Source organism: Marmota flaviventris, unplaced genomic scaffold (genome assembly GCF_047511675.1).
Source record: "Marmota flaviventris isolate mMarFla1 unplaced genomic scaffold, mMarFla1.hap1 Scaffold_43, whole genome shotgun sequence".
Classification (NCBI taxonomy): Eukaryota; Metazoa; Chordata; class Mammalia; order Rodentia; family Sciuridae; genus Marmota; species Marmota flaviventris.
In genome coordinates this window covers 1,044,559-1,057,930 of record NW_027288260.1, presented here as the reverse complement: position 1 = coordinate 1,057,930, position 13,372 = coordinate 1,044,559, and positions in this window count along the sequence as shown.

The window sequence follows — 13,372 nt, the reverse complement described above, 5'->3', positions numbered from 1 at the left end:
AAAACAATACCTATTAGTCAGGGATAAATATATTTTTCATACATAACATGAAATTAAGTAAAAATAAGTACATCAGGAGTGTAGCAGATTAGTAAGTCCAAAGTCACCATAAATCCAAAAAAAAATATATTATTTCAAAAAAAAGGAGATAAAAATTACCTTGTGAATATTATCCAAATTCTTGTAGAGACCACATTATCCAAGAGGACTACATCACAAAAAGTGTAGAAAAGTATCATTAACAGCCTTTTGTCCCTCATAAGATAGGATTGTGTATTTGGGAAATATCTAACAGCTACCTTCACTGTCAGTAGAATAAGAGAAATGTAAAACATATATAAACATTTATGGTTTTTTCAGAGTGTCCAAAAATGCTTTTTGTCTACCATGACATGGAGACATGAAAATAGCTAGTATATTTTGAGTGATAATACCATAAATATTCAACAAGGATAAAGAGGCAATGGACTCTTAAAAAGAAATATGAACAAAAAATTTACTAAGAAATATACACATATGTCTATAAAATTTTTCATAAAAACATTTTAAAAGACAATAAAAACCTTGCATACCCTATGGCCATAATATTTGGATGAATTCAACACATGACAGTCAAGTATAATAAATTGATTTTTATATTTTTACATTCTTGTGATGAGAATTTCCTTTATTGACAAATACAACTTTGTTTATTTATAAATATATCATGGTATTTTATACTATATATTCAAGGTAAAATGAATAAATAGAATGAATTAACAAAATCATTATTTCATATAATTATCAATTTTGTTCTTACAAGGTATTGTATTCCTTCTACTAGTGTTTATGAAAAACATAATACACTCACTATGTGGTAAAATAAAACTCTTGACCCTATTATGCTCAATAAAATAAAAATATGGAGACTTTTACTATAATATCAACCCTACACAAAACACAGTACCTGGTGAGCAAAATTTTGCTCACTAAATTTCTGACTTCCACATGTGAATCAAATGCTCCTACAACTTAATATCTGCCTGCCACCTTTCACTTAATTCAAAGTACTGCATATATTTCTTATAACACTTTAAGAGACAAAATACTTTATAACTAAGTAATAATAGTATATAAGTACATATTTTTAAACATTTGACACTAATGGGCACACACATTGAGTCCCTAGCTTTAATACTGTGAAAAATTTTGGCACTAAACACAAAAGCAGAGGTATCTCTTCAATTTTCTGATTTAATTGTTCATGGATACATATTTAGTACTGGCAATTCTGGATCTTTAGGTCATCCAACTTTTAATGTTTCATATGTAATGCTTGAGATTACCCCAAAAATTCTATATCATGAACTACAACACAAGTATTCTTAAAATTGTTTGAGCCATGCTGTTTCTAAATTTCTGTGACTTCTCTCAAATATGAAGTACTTTTGCATGGCCTCCCAATTAGCAAATATTACAAGGATGCAGCACTGTTCTTGCCTATTTTTATTTATTTAAGTCTATATTATTTTTCCCGAAAATGGACTATATAATCTACTGTTGGCTCTTTTAATGAACAAATAAAAAATAGTACAGCAAATATAAACAAAGAGAAGCATGGCTAAATCCAAGTTACAAAAAAAGAAAAATAAAACATTAATAATTTAACATTAGGATAATGACAGTTATGAATTACTCAAAGAACACTAAATAACAATTTTAAAAAAGCTTAGAGACTGAAACTGAAAAATATTAACATCAATGAGCACAATGTTTATGTGAATAATTCTTTACGAAAAAATGAGAGGGCCATTCCTAGTGTACAAATCTGAAATTCTACAAATATGGGAGAGGCTTATCAAGCAGTACCAAGTGTAAGACAAGTCTAAGCAACTTGTAAAATACTGTAAAAAATAAAAATCTATAGGATATATAAAGAGAAGTGGGATATATATATATATATATATATATATATATATAGACATATATATATATATACACATATATATACACATATATATATAGACATATATATAGACATATATATATACACATATATATACACATATATATATATGTATATATATACATATATATATATATATACATACACACTGTGTTTTGTGTAGGGTTGATATTATAGTCAAAGACTCTCTCTCTCTCTCTCTCTCTCTCTCTCTCTCTCCATATATATATATATATATATATATATATATATATATATATATATATATGAAGTGCGAAAAGTATCCAAGCATGCCACATTAAAAAAAACAATGATCCAGAAATTAAATCACTAATCAAAATTTAAAAAATAAAAAAAATATTTAAAAAGTACAAAGTAGAAGTATAATGATTTATTCACTTCAAAATATTTATGATTACTAATGCATTATTGCAAAACACAAAACAAAAGAAAAAAAATTACTAACAGAAATGAATCTAAAAAAGAAAATATCAAGTCAGTTCCAGCAGAGAGCATGGAAAGTAACCAAGCATGATCTGCTCCTAGAGGCCCTATTTGTTTAAAGATGGATAATGCTCCTGCCTTTACATCTCATCCTTTTGCACAATTTTTAATCAATGAGATATAGTTTTAAATCATGTAATTTCTCATAATTCTTTTGGACAAGCTTTTGTTGAGTGAGCAAATTGTATCCTAATACTTGCCTTTTAAAACATAAACAAACAAAGATCTAGCCTCTCTTTTATTAATATGCATTAAATATTGTTTTATTTACACTTAATGTGCTCAATATACAACATAAAGTTAATAGTCAAAATTGGTCATCTGCATTGAATAGACATTTTATTCTCAAACAGCCATTACCAATAAAATTATGTAATAAATGAGGTTCCACCTGACCAGCATGACAAGATCCTATGCCTTTGATCACGTGGGGAAAAGCATAGACTGCTACACTTATGCCAACATGTCCTGTTTGGACTCTAGCTTCATGCTTGAAAAATAGCAATTATAAATGTACATCAGGGACTTCACAAGCTGATTTCTAATTTTCTTTTAACCCTGGAAGATAAGAGGTCATCCAAACAAGAGAATAATCATTCTCCTCAAAAGAGGAGAAACATTAAAAGAAGACCCCAAAATACTTGAATTCTAGTTACTTGGGGAGATATAAAACCATTAACAGCCTCAGCTCAACAGGTGTTGGCTAAAATGGGGTTAGAATGTACTCTAGATAACTTTGTTACTGCTTTGATTGCTAAACTCACACAAAACTCTGTAAATGCTTTGGTCTTAATAACAATTTTGCTCTGTTTTTGTACACCAGCTCTGGGAAATTCAGTCCTGTCAGATCCTGGACTTCTAGAACCCATTACAATATCTTGACTCACTTGCATAAAATTGTTATATACCTGCAAAAATGTCTCATGGTATTCATTGTTGTCTTAGCAGAATAATGTGTCCTTACCATCCACATAGTATTTAATAGGTCACCATCCTGTGCAATTTATTCATAAAAGATCTATTCCTCTTGATAAAAACTGTGATTATTCAGTGAAGCTTCTCTCTAAGGCATAATTTAACACTTTGACATTCTCCTTGGTTGGTTTACCTGGACTAGCTCTACCAGCTTATGAAATTACTATGAAACTCGCCTATGCTATCATAAACAGTATTACTCATGCCTCAATGGATGTAAATATGCTTAATGAAGAACAAAAAACAACATTGTAAAGCCATACTTGACAATCATGCTGCAATTGATTGTCTGTTATTGTTACATCATAAAGGATATCAGAAGTTTAGTACCATGTGTTCCTTCAATTTAAGTTATAATAGTGATTTTATTTCAAAAGACTTATATTACCTTAAAGATATAATTAATAAGGTTCAACAAGATGATGGATTTTGGACTTGTTGGATTGGTTAGCTTCATGTATACTCAATTTCATCTGGGCCAAAAATATTCATAGGTGGATGTTTACTGATGTTGGCACTTGCTGTTGTCTATGCCTGCCCTATTTTTTGCCCCCACCAGCATTAAGGAGATAAGTAATATTATTTATTCAAAAGGCCTTTAAAAAGAGAGGAGGTATTAGGTATTCTGACCTTCGAATAGAGAGGAAAGTGTGGGGGTAATTGTAACTGGCACCCTGAGTCCCACAATTGTAATGCCCAGAAGTTTCTCCCTGAAGCTATTAAGACAACTCTACAGGTGCACTATCTAGTTTCTGTGGTAATGCCCTTAGGGAGAAGGGGCTCTATATTTGTATTAACTGTACCTAATCTTGGTTAGCTAGCACTTGGGGTTAAAGAAACACTGGGTTAGAATGTAGTCATGGTATCAGAAGCTATGTAATTTGGGGGTAATATATGAGCAGCTGTTAAGAGGAGTGGCCAGTTTTTTTCTTTTTTTTCCCTTTTCACTGTATGTGTGTGTCTCTCTCTTCTGTTTGCCCCTTTAAAGGTTTCCACACAAGAAGATTTGAAACACATCATGCTGGTCCTCACAACAAAAGGTAGGTTTTTATGGTTAATCTGAATAAACTGGGACACCACTGAAGAAGAAAACAGAGAACAACAAGGAATTTGAAAAAGTGATAAATATAGGGCAGTATGTGTTAAATGATTACAATCAAAATAAATAAACCTAAGCTTCTAAAAATTTCTTCTGAAGGATAACTACTCTTTCAAAATTTTTTAGTTTGGTTTTCTCCTTGACATTTGAATGACTCAACTGTGTCCCCTGCTATGTGTAGTCTACAATAGTTTACATCACTAAATTATACTAGGTACTACTTATCTAAAGTTAAGGATGTGTAACACACAAAGAAAGAGACAGATTAAAGAGTAAAATTATATATCTATAAATCTATCTTTATATATATATATTTAGAGAGAGAGAGAGAGAGAGAGAGAGAGAGAGAGAGAAATATCTGTACTAAAAATGCCCTTTTTCTTTGAAACATAAATCTGAAACTCATTTTTATAGAGAAGTTCCCAGAAGATACTCTGCAACAGAAGTAAATTAAATAATAATTAGTAATTAATAATTTTAAAGGGAAATTAAACTTACCCAGGAAGGCCAAGTTTCTATAGTTCTCTAGCATCACATCTCTATATAAATTTTTCTGAGCAGGCTGAAGGCATTCCCACTCCTCTTCAGTAAAATCAATGGATATATCCATAAATGTTAACAGTTCCTAAAATAAGAATAGGTAAATAAATAACACATTGACTACAGGAATGTTTGCACAGTCTGTAATGTAATTACAGTTGAAATTAGAGTTAGTAGACTATCATGTACGTAGTGTTTTGTAACACAATGATACTATTATCTACTTCTGCAGAAAAAGTGATTTAATTTCAAAAAAGTATATATACTCCACATTTATGAAACACAATATAAAACTCACACATTATCACAAAAATGTATATTTTGTATTTTTTATATCTTTATCTAAATTATACATATTTTTCAGATGAGAAAATCATGGTAATTAAGAAAGGGAATCCTCAAATTTTAATTGTACAACCACTAATAAGAGATTTAGTAATGTGTAGAATCTTATTTGTTATTTCTCTGATAGAACTGGCTATTCTGAATGTGTAGTGAGATCTCTAGTAATTCCAATATCAATGGTATAAGAGAAGTTTTGAAATGTAACAAGGTAGACAGACCATTAAATGGAAATATTTAATAGTTTATATAATTCAAACATTTTATGGTTTTTATGTATGTTATTAATATAAAAAAGCAACAACAATCCTGTTTAAATTTTCCTTTTTATAATTTTAACATTTTTCAACATACAAAATTATATATATACACACACACACACACACACACACACAAACTTTGATCAATGTTTATATTGTATGATATTTATAATGGAATATACATATAGCTCTTCAAACAAACATAATTTGTTTTTTTTTTTGTTTGTTTTGTTTTTGTTTTTTTGTTTTATTTTATTGGTTCTTTCCAATTCTACCTGACAGTAAAATCGATTTTATGGTATTATGCAAGCATGGGATATATCTTATCCTAATTAAAATCCTGTTCTTGTTGGTGGCTACGATGGTAGCATTCACTCACAGATATATATCTTTTATATTTCTATCCTTGTCTTTTTTTATTTATTTATTTACTTATTTTTGTTTACCATTGTGCAATCTACTGATCTTCTTTCTTACCCTTCCCCACTTTATGAGCTTTAGATTTCACATATCAGCAATAACTTTCAATATTTGGTTTTATAGAAATTGTTTGTTTTACTTAGCATAAAATCTCCAGATTTATCCATTTCCTGGCAAATATCCTAAAGTCATTCTTATTTATGGCCGATTCATACTTTATTGTGTATATAAGCAACAGTTTTTTATCCTGTCATCATTGAATGGACCCATGCGTCATTGAATGGTTGGTTTTATAGCTTAGCTATTGTGAATTGTGCTGCTGTAAACATTAATGTGGCTGTGTCAATGTAGTATGCTGATTTTATGTCCTTTGGCCATATACAGTACAGTCAAAAAACTGGGTAAAATTGTGGTTCCATTTCTTTAACAATATCCATAGAGGTTATTATGTTTCACTTAGACCTCCATACAGCTGGAAAAATTGGAATTCATCTATACCTGAGGTGAAAATAAAACATACAAAAAAATTAGTAAGCCAAAAAATGACTAGAATTTATTATCAAATTATCCATCCCAATAAAAAGTATAATTTAAAAACTAAAAATAAAGAAAGTCTTAAGCAAAGAGCAAAATTAGAAGCTATTAAAGATAAACATAACAAAGAGTTACCAGTATCAATGTTGGTGCTTTAAAAATGCAAATGAGCCCAGTCTAGTAATGGACAACTGTAGTTCCAGTGACTGAGGAGGATAAGAAAAAAGGATCATAAATTCTAATACAATATTATATATAATATTGTCATATATATATATATATATATATATATATATATATATATATATATATTTTATTGAGCAACTTAGTGAGGCACTTAGCAACTCAGCAATACTCTGTCTCTACATAAAATATAAAAAAAAAGGACTGAGGATGTGGCTTTATTGTTAAGCACCCCTGGGTTTAATCTTCAGTACAAATTTTTTAAAAGCAGATACAACTTAAAAAGCACTAGCAAAATTGAAAATTCAACAAATAAAAATTATATCAATTATACAGTATATAATTACAAATATAGGCATATATAATGATTTCTCACTTGATGGAAATACACTCTGGAAAATTTATCCTCAGAATCTTCTGCAATTTTCCAATTCTCTGAGTGCAATGACAGAATCTAGATGGTATAAACTCATACATGGATAAGATATTTGCTAGATACATGGTTGTACATAAAGTCTACTGCTGACCAAAATACCATGATGCCAAATGATTGATGTTATGAAGTAAAATCAATCAGAGTAATCCTCATAATAAAATAAATGGTGGAACTACAGAAAACACCAACAACAAAATTCTTAAAACATGCTAGGATATTCGGAAAAGACTGTGATAATAAAATGCTATTTTATCCCTTCACTCATAAAACATAACAACATATTTTCACACATTAAATGCTGAATATAAGTTATTAATAAATAATACTTAAATATATAAGAAAGTACAAAGCTCAAAAGTTTACATACAAAAGATAGGGTTCATATGGTGGTGCACACCTGAAATATCTACTATTCTGGAGTCTAAGGCATGAAGTTCAAAATTTAAGGCCAAATGAAGATATTGAGCCAACCCCATCTGGAAATAAAGTTTAAAACACAGCTGAGAATATGATCAGCATTAAGACACTTTGGTTGAATCCCTAATATCACAATAGAAAAAATTATTTTTTTTTTGTTTTCAAAATTACACAATATAATAGACTTAAACTTATGAATTACAAAATATTAATACAAAAAAATCTATTAATCAAATGATTACATTAAAAGCTGCAAAACTGTCAAGTTAAAAAACCCTAATTTCCTCACATACAATCAAAGACATATAAGAAGAAAAAATACAACAGAATGCAAAAGAAAACCAGAAAATTCTTGAAGAGTCACTTTAAAAAGGATATATCTAAGTGTTCAATAATCACAAAAACTCAAAATCTTTAGAAGTTAAGTAACATTGAATAAAATCACATCATATAGATGAATTAAATAGTACTGATGAACATGTGGAATAAATGCATTCACAAAAAAGGAAAATAATAATTTAAGCTTTTATTATCCATTTGTAGAAACTGTTTTGTAATCATATGTATATGATACACCCATACAGGAAACAGAGAGTAAAATTACAGCAAATGTACATGAGAATACAGCCACATTCTTCCAGAGTTGAAACCAAGGGGCATGGATAAAGAGGAAGAAGTAATTATTAAATTTTGTAAAATGTAAATTCTAGGAGCGAGAATTTTTGTTGATGTATTATATCCAGTTTGACAAATACTATAAAATACCATGTATGTTTTATGCTGATGTCACATGAATGTTGCATTTCATATGCAAGTATGTTTACAAAAGGAATATGCAGTATTTGAGAAAATAAAAATACAGAAAAGAGCATAAAAGACTCAAATATTCAACATATTTAAAAAGGATAAAACTATTATAAAAATGATCATTTTTCCCAAGGTACCCTTTAATAATAACTGGTCATAATTTTACAATTCTTTACTTTTTGTTAAAGAAGAAATCAAAGCAAAAACTTCTAAAATTTTCCTGGAAAGATGCATGTATATAAAATTAGACAAGTACTCTCTCATACATAAGAGCAAATGTACTAGTGATCATTACCTGACACTAATGCATGTTATAATACTACAACAATGTAGTAATTTTAAGATAAAGAAATCACAATAGAGAAATTCCATAGGACAGTTCATATGTATGCAAATATCTTTTTATTGTTAACAATTATAAGTATATAAATCAAAACATATCAATAAAATATTTAATGTGAATGAATGCTACAATCCAACCTCAAGGTAGATGTTAGAATAAAAGGCATAGATTACAAAAGCGACTTGTGTGCAGAATGTGTGTGACACTGGAATTATACACAAGCATCAACCAAAGAGCAGATATAAAGAAAGATAATTTTAAAAAATAAAATAAAAATAAATAAAAGCAGAATATAAGCCTCCCTCTATTTATGGATACACCAAATAAATATATACTCCTGTTTTGAGTCCTTCTAAAAACTGTAAATGAAATAGAGGCACACAAATTGGAAAACTGAAAAAAAAAATATTGTCCAAGAGATAAGTAGAATGCACTTGAAGATTTTGCTGATTTGAGCAATATGCAAAATTACTGGAACAAAATGTCCAAATCCAGTGTTAATATAAATAAAGGAAGATTGATTTGGGTTTGAAATATATTATTTAACTCTAAATTGCCTGTAGATTAAATGCTAATTTATCTGTACACACAGAGGAAGGAATAAGATATAAATCAGTATTTACTCCAGGGGGGAAAAAATAAGTGGTTTTCTATGGCCATGCAAGATCCATGGGCTTTATCCCATTAGACCAGAGTGAAAGAGGTGTTAAATCTTAAGGTAACCCCTTAATCCCTTAGAGGGATTTGCCAACACTCTCTAAAAATGCAAATAGCTGTTGTTGACAGTCGAACTTTTATCTAGACAGTACCAAAAAATTAACAGGGAAATATAGGCCACCACTGAAAGCCAAAGTGGCAGTTTAGCACTTCCTGAGCTCTCTCACCCAGCTCACTTTACTAATAACACCAGACCTAACCCATTCTTTCTGTAAGTAATTTGTCCCCATATTAATTTTTCCATTCAATGGACTACATCTGAAACCTCAAAGCATTGAAAGCACTGGTAACTGTGCAGATGCAAATCTCCCTAGAACAAAAAGGAGTGTTTTCACATTGGTGTGCAAACACTATAATGGGCTAAAATCTTGAATATTAGTGAAGAAAAATTGTTACAATCACAGATCCCTCTTTATTTCTAAAATAGATGCACATCAATATTTTTCCAGTGAGCATAAGGCACACTGGAATCTAAAAAGCTTGCATCAGAATTTTGGTGGACCATCCAACTATAAGATTTTCTGCATGAACACAGCTGTTAGAATGGCTACTCTCAAAAAGTGGAATGGTAAGTAGTACTCCAATTATATGAATATGGAAGAAAGAAACACTGTGCTAGACTATAAAATTAGTGAACACATTTAAAAAAATGGAAGTTGAGAGTTCTCTTAGTTATTTCTTTGAGAAACTAAGCTCTCTACATTTATACTGCTCTTGAACAAGAAAAGAACCAAGTACTGATCTGGACTTATGAGAGTCATTAGATGTGCCAGCTGTTGAATCCTCATATTACATAGTTCTGAAACACAGTTCCAGGAAAATACCAGAGTAGGGAATGAGAATGTTCTCATATACATTCCACAAAAGAAAATCTGAGCATAAAGACACTCTGACAGGTTGTCTGCCTTTGGAGACACAAAGGAAGAATAGAAACACATGATTTTTCCAAGCTAAAGTGATTCTTCTTTACTTTTCAATCATATAAAATGCTCATAAACAACAACAACAACAAATTTTGCTTTTGATCTTTTTCTATGGTAGTGGGGATTTGAAACAGCAGCATGTTAATTCTGGGGTACATACCCAGCCATGTTTTAAAATTTTGAGACAGGTTTTTCTAATTGTCTAATTAGTCTACATAAATTCCTGATTTACCCTGAAATTGCACTCTTACTGACTTAGCCACTTGAGTCTCTGGAATTAATATGCATGTATCATTGCACCCAGAGAGAAAAAAAAAATACTTTAAAGTCTCATCCGGTTTTTGGTATAACAATTGAAAATACCATGTTCATTTGAAATACAATATGGGTAAAGTAACTGATAATACTGAAAAAATGTAACTAATAATACTGGAAAAGGGGGAAGTTGTCATTGAACAGGAAGCTAAAATTTTATATATAAATACAACTCACAATACTGGAACATAAATTTAAAATCACACTCAGCAACTGTTTGAAGATAAAAAAATTAAAAAGTACCAGGTATGTAGCTAAGCGGTACAGTGCCTCTGGCTCAATCCAGAATACCACAGTCTCCAAAAAGAAGGAGAATGAATTCAGGAGAAAAGAAAAACTGAGATATGTATAGAGTATCTCACCCCCCTCCTGGAGGAAAAAATACATGGAGTTGTGATTGTGATGATCTTCTCACTCCAGAATCTACAACACAATCTGAGAAGATTCACAAATATTGCCACAAATGTTCTCACATAGAATTTAAGGTAGGGGCTGAAGATATTCTATAGGATACTATAGGACTTCCAGTGTCTACTGTTAATATATGGTCCAGTTGACTGGCTCATCAAAATTAAGGGCTGACCTTTCTCAGAAAAAGATACAGGACTGCAGAAACCAAAAATTACACCAGGGATTCTAGCCAACAATTGCCAGTTCCCACCATAGTCAGTGCAGCCAGTTTCAACCAGACTCACCATCCAGTCTCAGGATTTCACTGCACACTCATCATTTACTGTATTTTTGGAACCATGTGTCCTCTCTATAAATCACAAAGTACCTATACAGGAGAAAAAAATCAGGTTCACTGAACATAAGTGAGGAAGCCTAGAAATGGATACCGACTCTGGCAGACTTCACACTAGATGGTCAAAACTTCTCTTTACTGAATATGAGTAGATTGGACAATGCTTATATAAGGGGTCCTGATTAGACACAACTTATGTCTTCATATGCTCAATCTGAGCCTAGTGATTTTTTTGAGAGTCAGGAGATAACTTCAAATCTAGAAACAAACGATGTCACAATTGTAGGGTCTTTTCTGTACATTTATTTATTTATTTATTCATTTATTTATTTTTCTTTTGAGGCTCTGGGAATTGAAATACAGATCCTCAGGCTGCAGCAAATTTAAGGCAATGTATCCTTGGAGAAGTAAAATAAAGCCAACCCAGAAAAGCATTTGCATTTAAACTTGCATATGAGGCCTTTTGAATTTGTAGATTATATATGTAAATATATTATTTATTGATGGAAATAATACAGTGACAATCCTGTAAAATTTCAGTTAACTTCTCTGGTATGGAAATAGATTAAACATTAAAATTGTATGAGGTGGAAAGATAATTATTTTTTTAGAATTCATATAAAAATAGTAAAAATTGAATTTTATAGTATAACCCATAATTTCCACTATGTGAAAATTACCATTATGTATTTAAAATATTACTAATAAAGTATATGTATTTTTGGAACAGCACCCTCAAAACCATGTCAAGACTCAAGAAAATCTCAGTTCACAGAACCATATTTGAGAGTTGTGCTTGTCTTGAGTTCAGGAAGATGAAGGATTTATCACTTCTTTTTATGCTACAGGTGAAAGATACATTTATTTTTTAACCAATATTTCTCCTGAGATATTAAAAAAACTAGAGAGAAACTGCCTGAGTGAGGGCAAGAAGATTTAACCAGAAAGTGTATGTTGTGTGTGTGTGTGTGTGTGTGTGTGTGTGTGTGTGTATGTTTTTCCCCAGATCCAAAGATTTGAGTCTATTATTTAAATTGATTAATGGTATATTCCTTATTTGATGCCATGGCCTTTGACCCAATGGCCTGTCTATAACATTTTCTTTTTCTTCCTAGGATGAAACCCTCTTATGAAAGTGGGCTTGAAATGAAGATGAATTGTGTGGCTATCATGATGTCATACACCTGTAATCCCAGGTAGGGGATTTGAAATTTTGCTTCTTTAAGAATATTACTAAAGCAAAAGAAATAGAAACAAGAGTCACTAGATGGGATGAATTCAAACTGAAAATATTCTTCTCAGCAAAAGAAACAATCAGTGAGGTGAAAAGTGATAACAGAGAATAGGAGCAAATTTTTACCACATGCACATCAAATAGAAACCTAATTTCCAGGATATATAAAGAACTTAAAAAAACTTAATACCAAAAAACAAATTTCCCAATCATTAAATGAAATGGGCTAAGGAACTGAAGAGACACACTTCTTAGAATATAAACAATCAATTGATAAAAAAAAATGTTCAACATCTCTAGCAATTAAAGAATTGCAAATCAAAACTACTCCAATAAGAATGGCAATTATTAAAAATACAAGCTAAAATATATGTTGGTGAGGATGTGAGGAAAAAGGCCCACTGTTACACTGTTGATAGGACTCTAAATTGGTGACACCAATCTGGAGAATAAGGAGATTCCTTAGAAAACTTGGAAAGAAACCAAAATTTACCCAGCAATCCCACTCCTCAGTTTAGACCAACAAGAGCTAAAAACAGCATAATACAGAGGCATATCCACATCAATGCTCATAGCAAAACAATTAACAATAGGTAAACTATAGAACCAATCTATATGCTCTTCAATAGATGA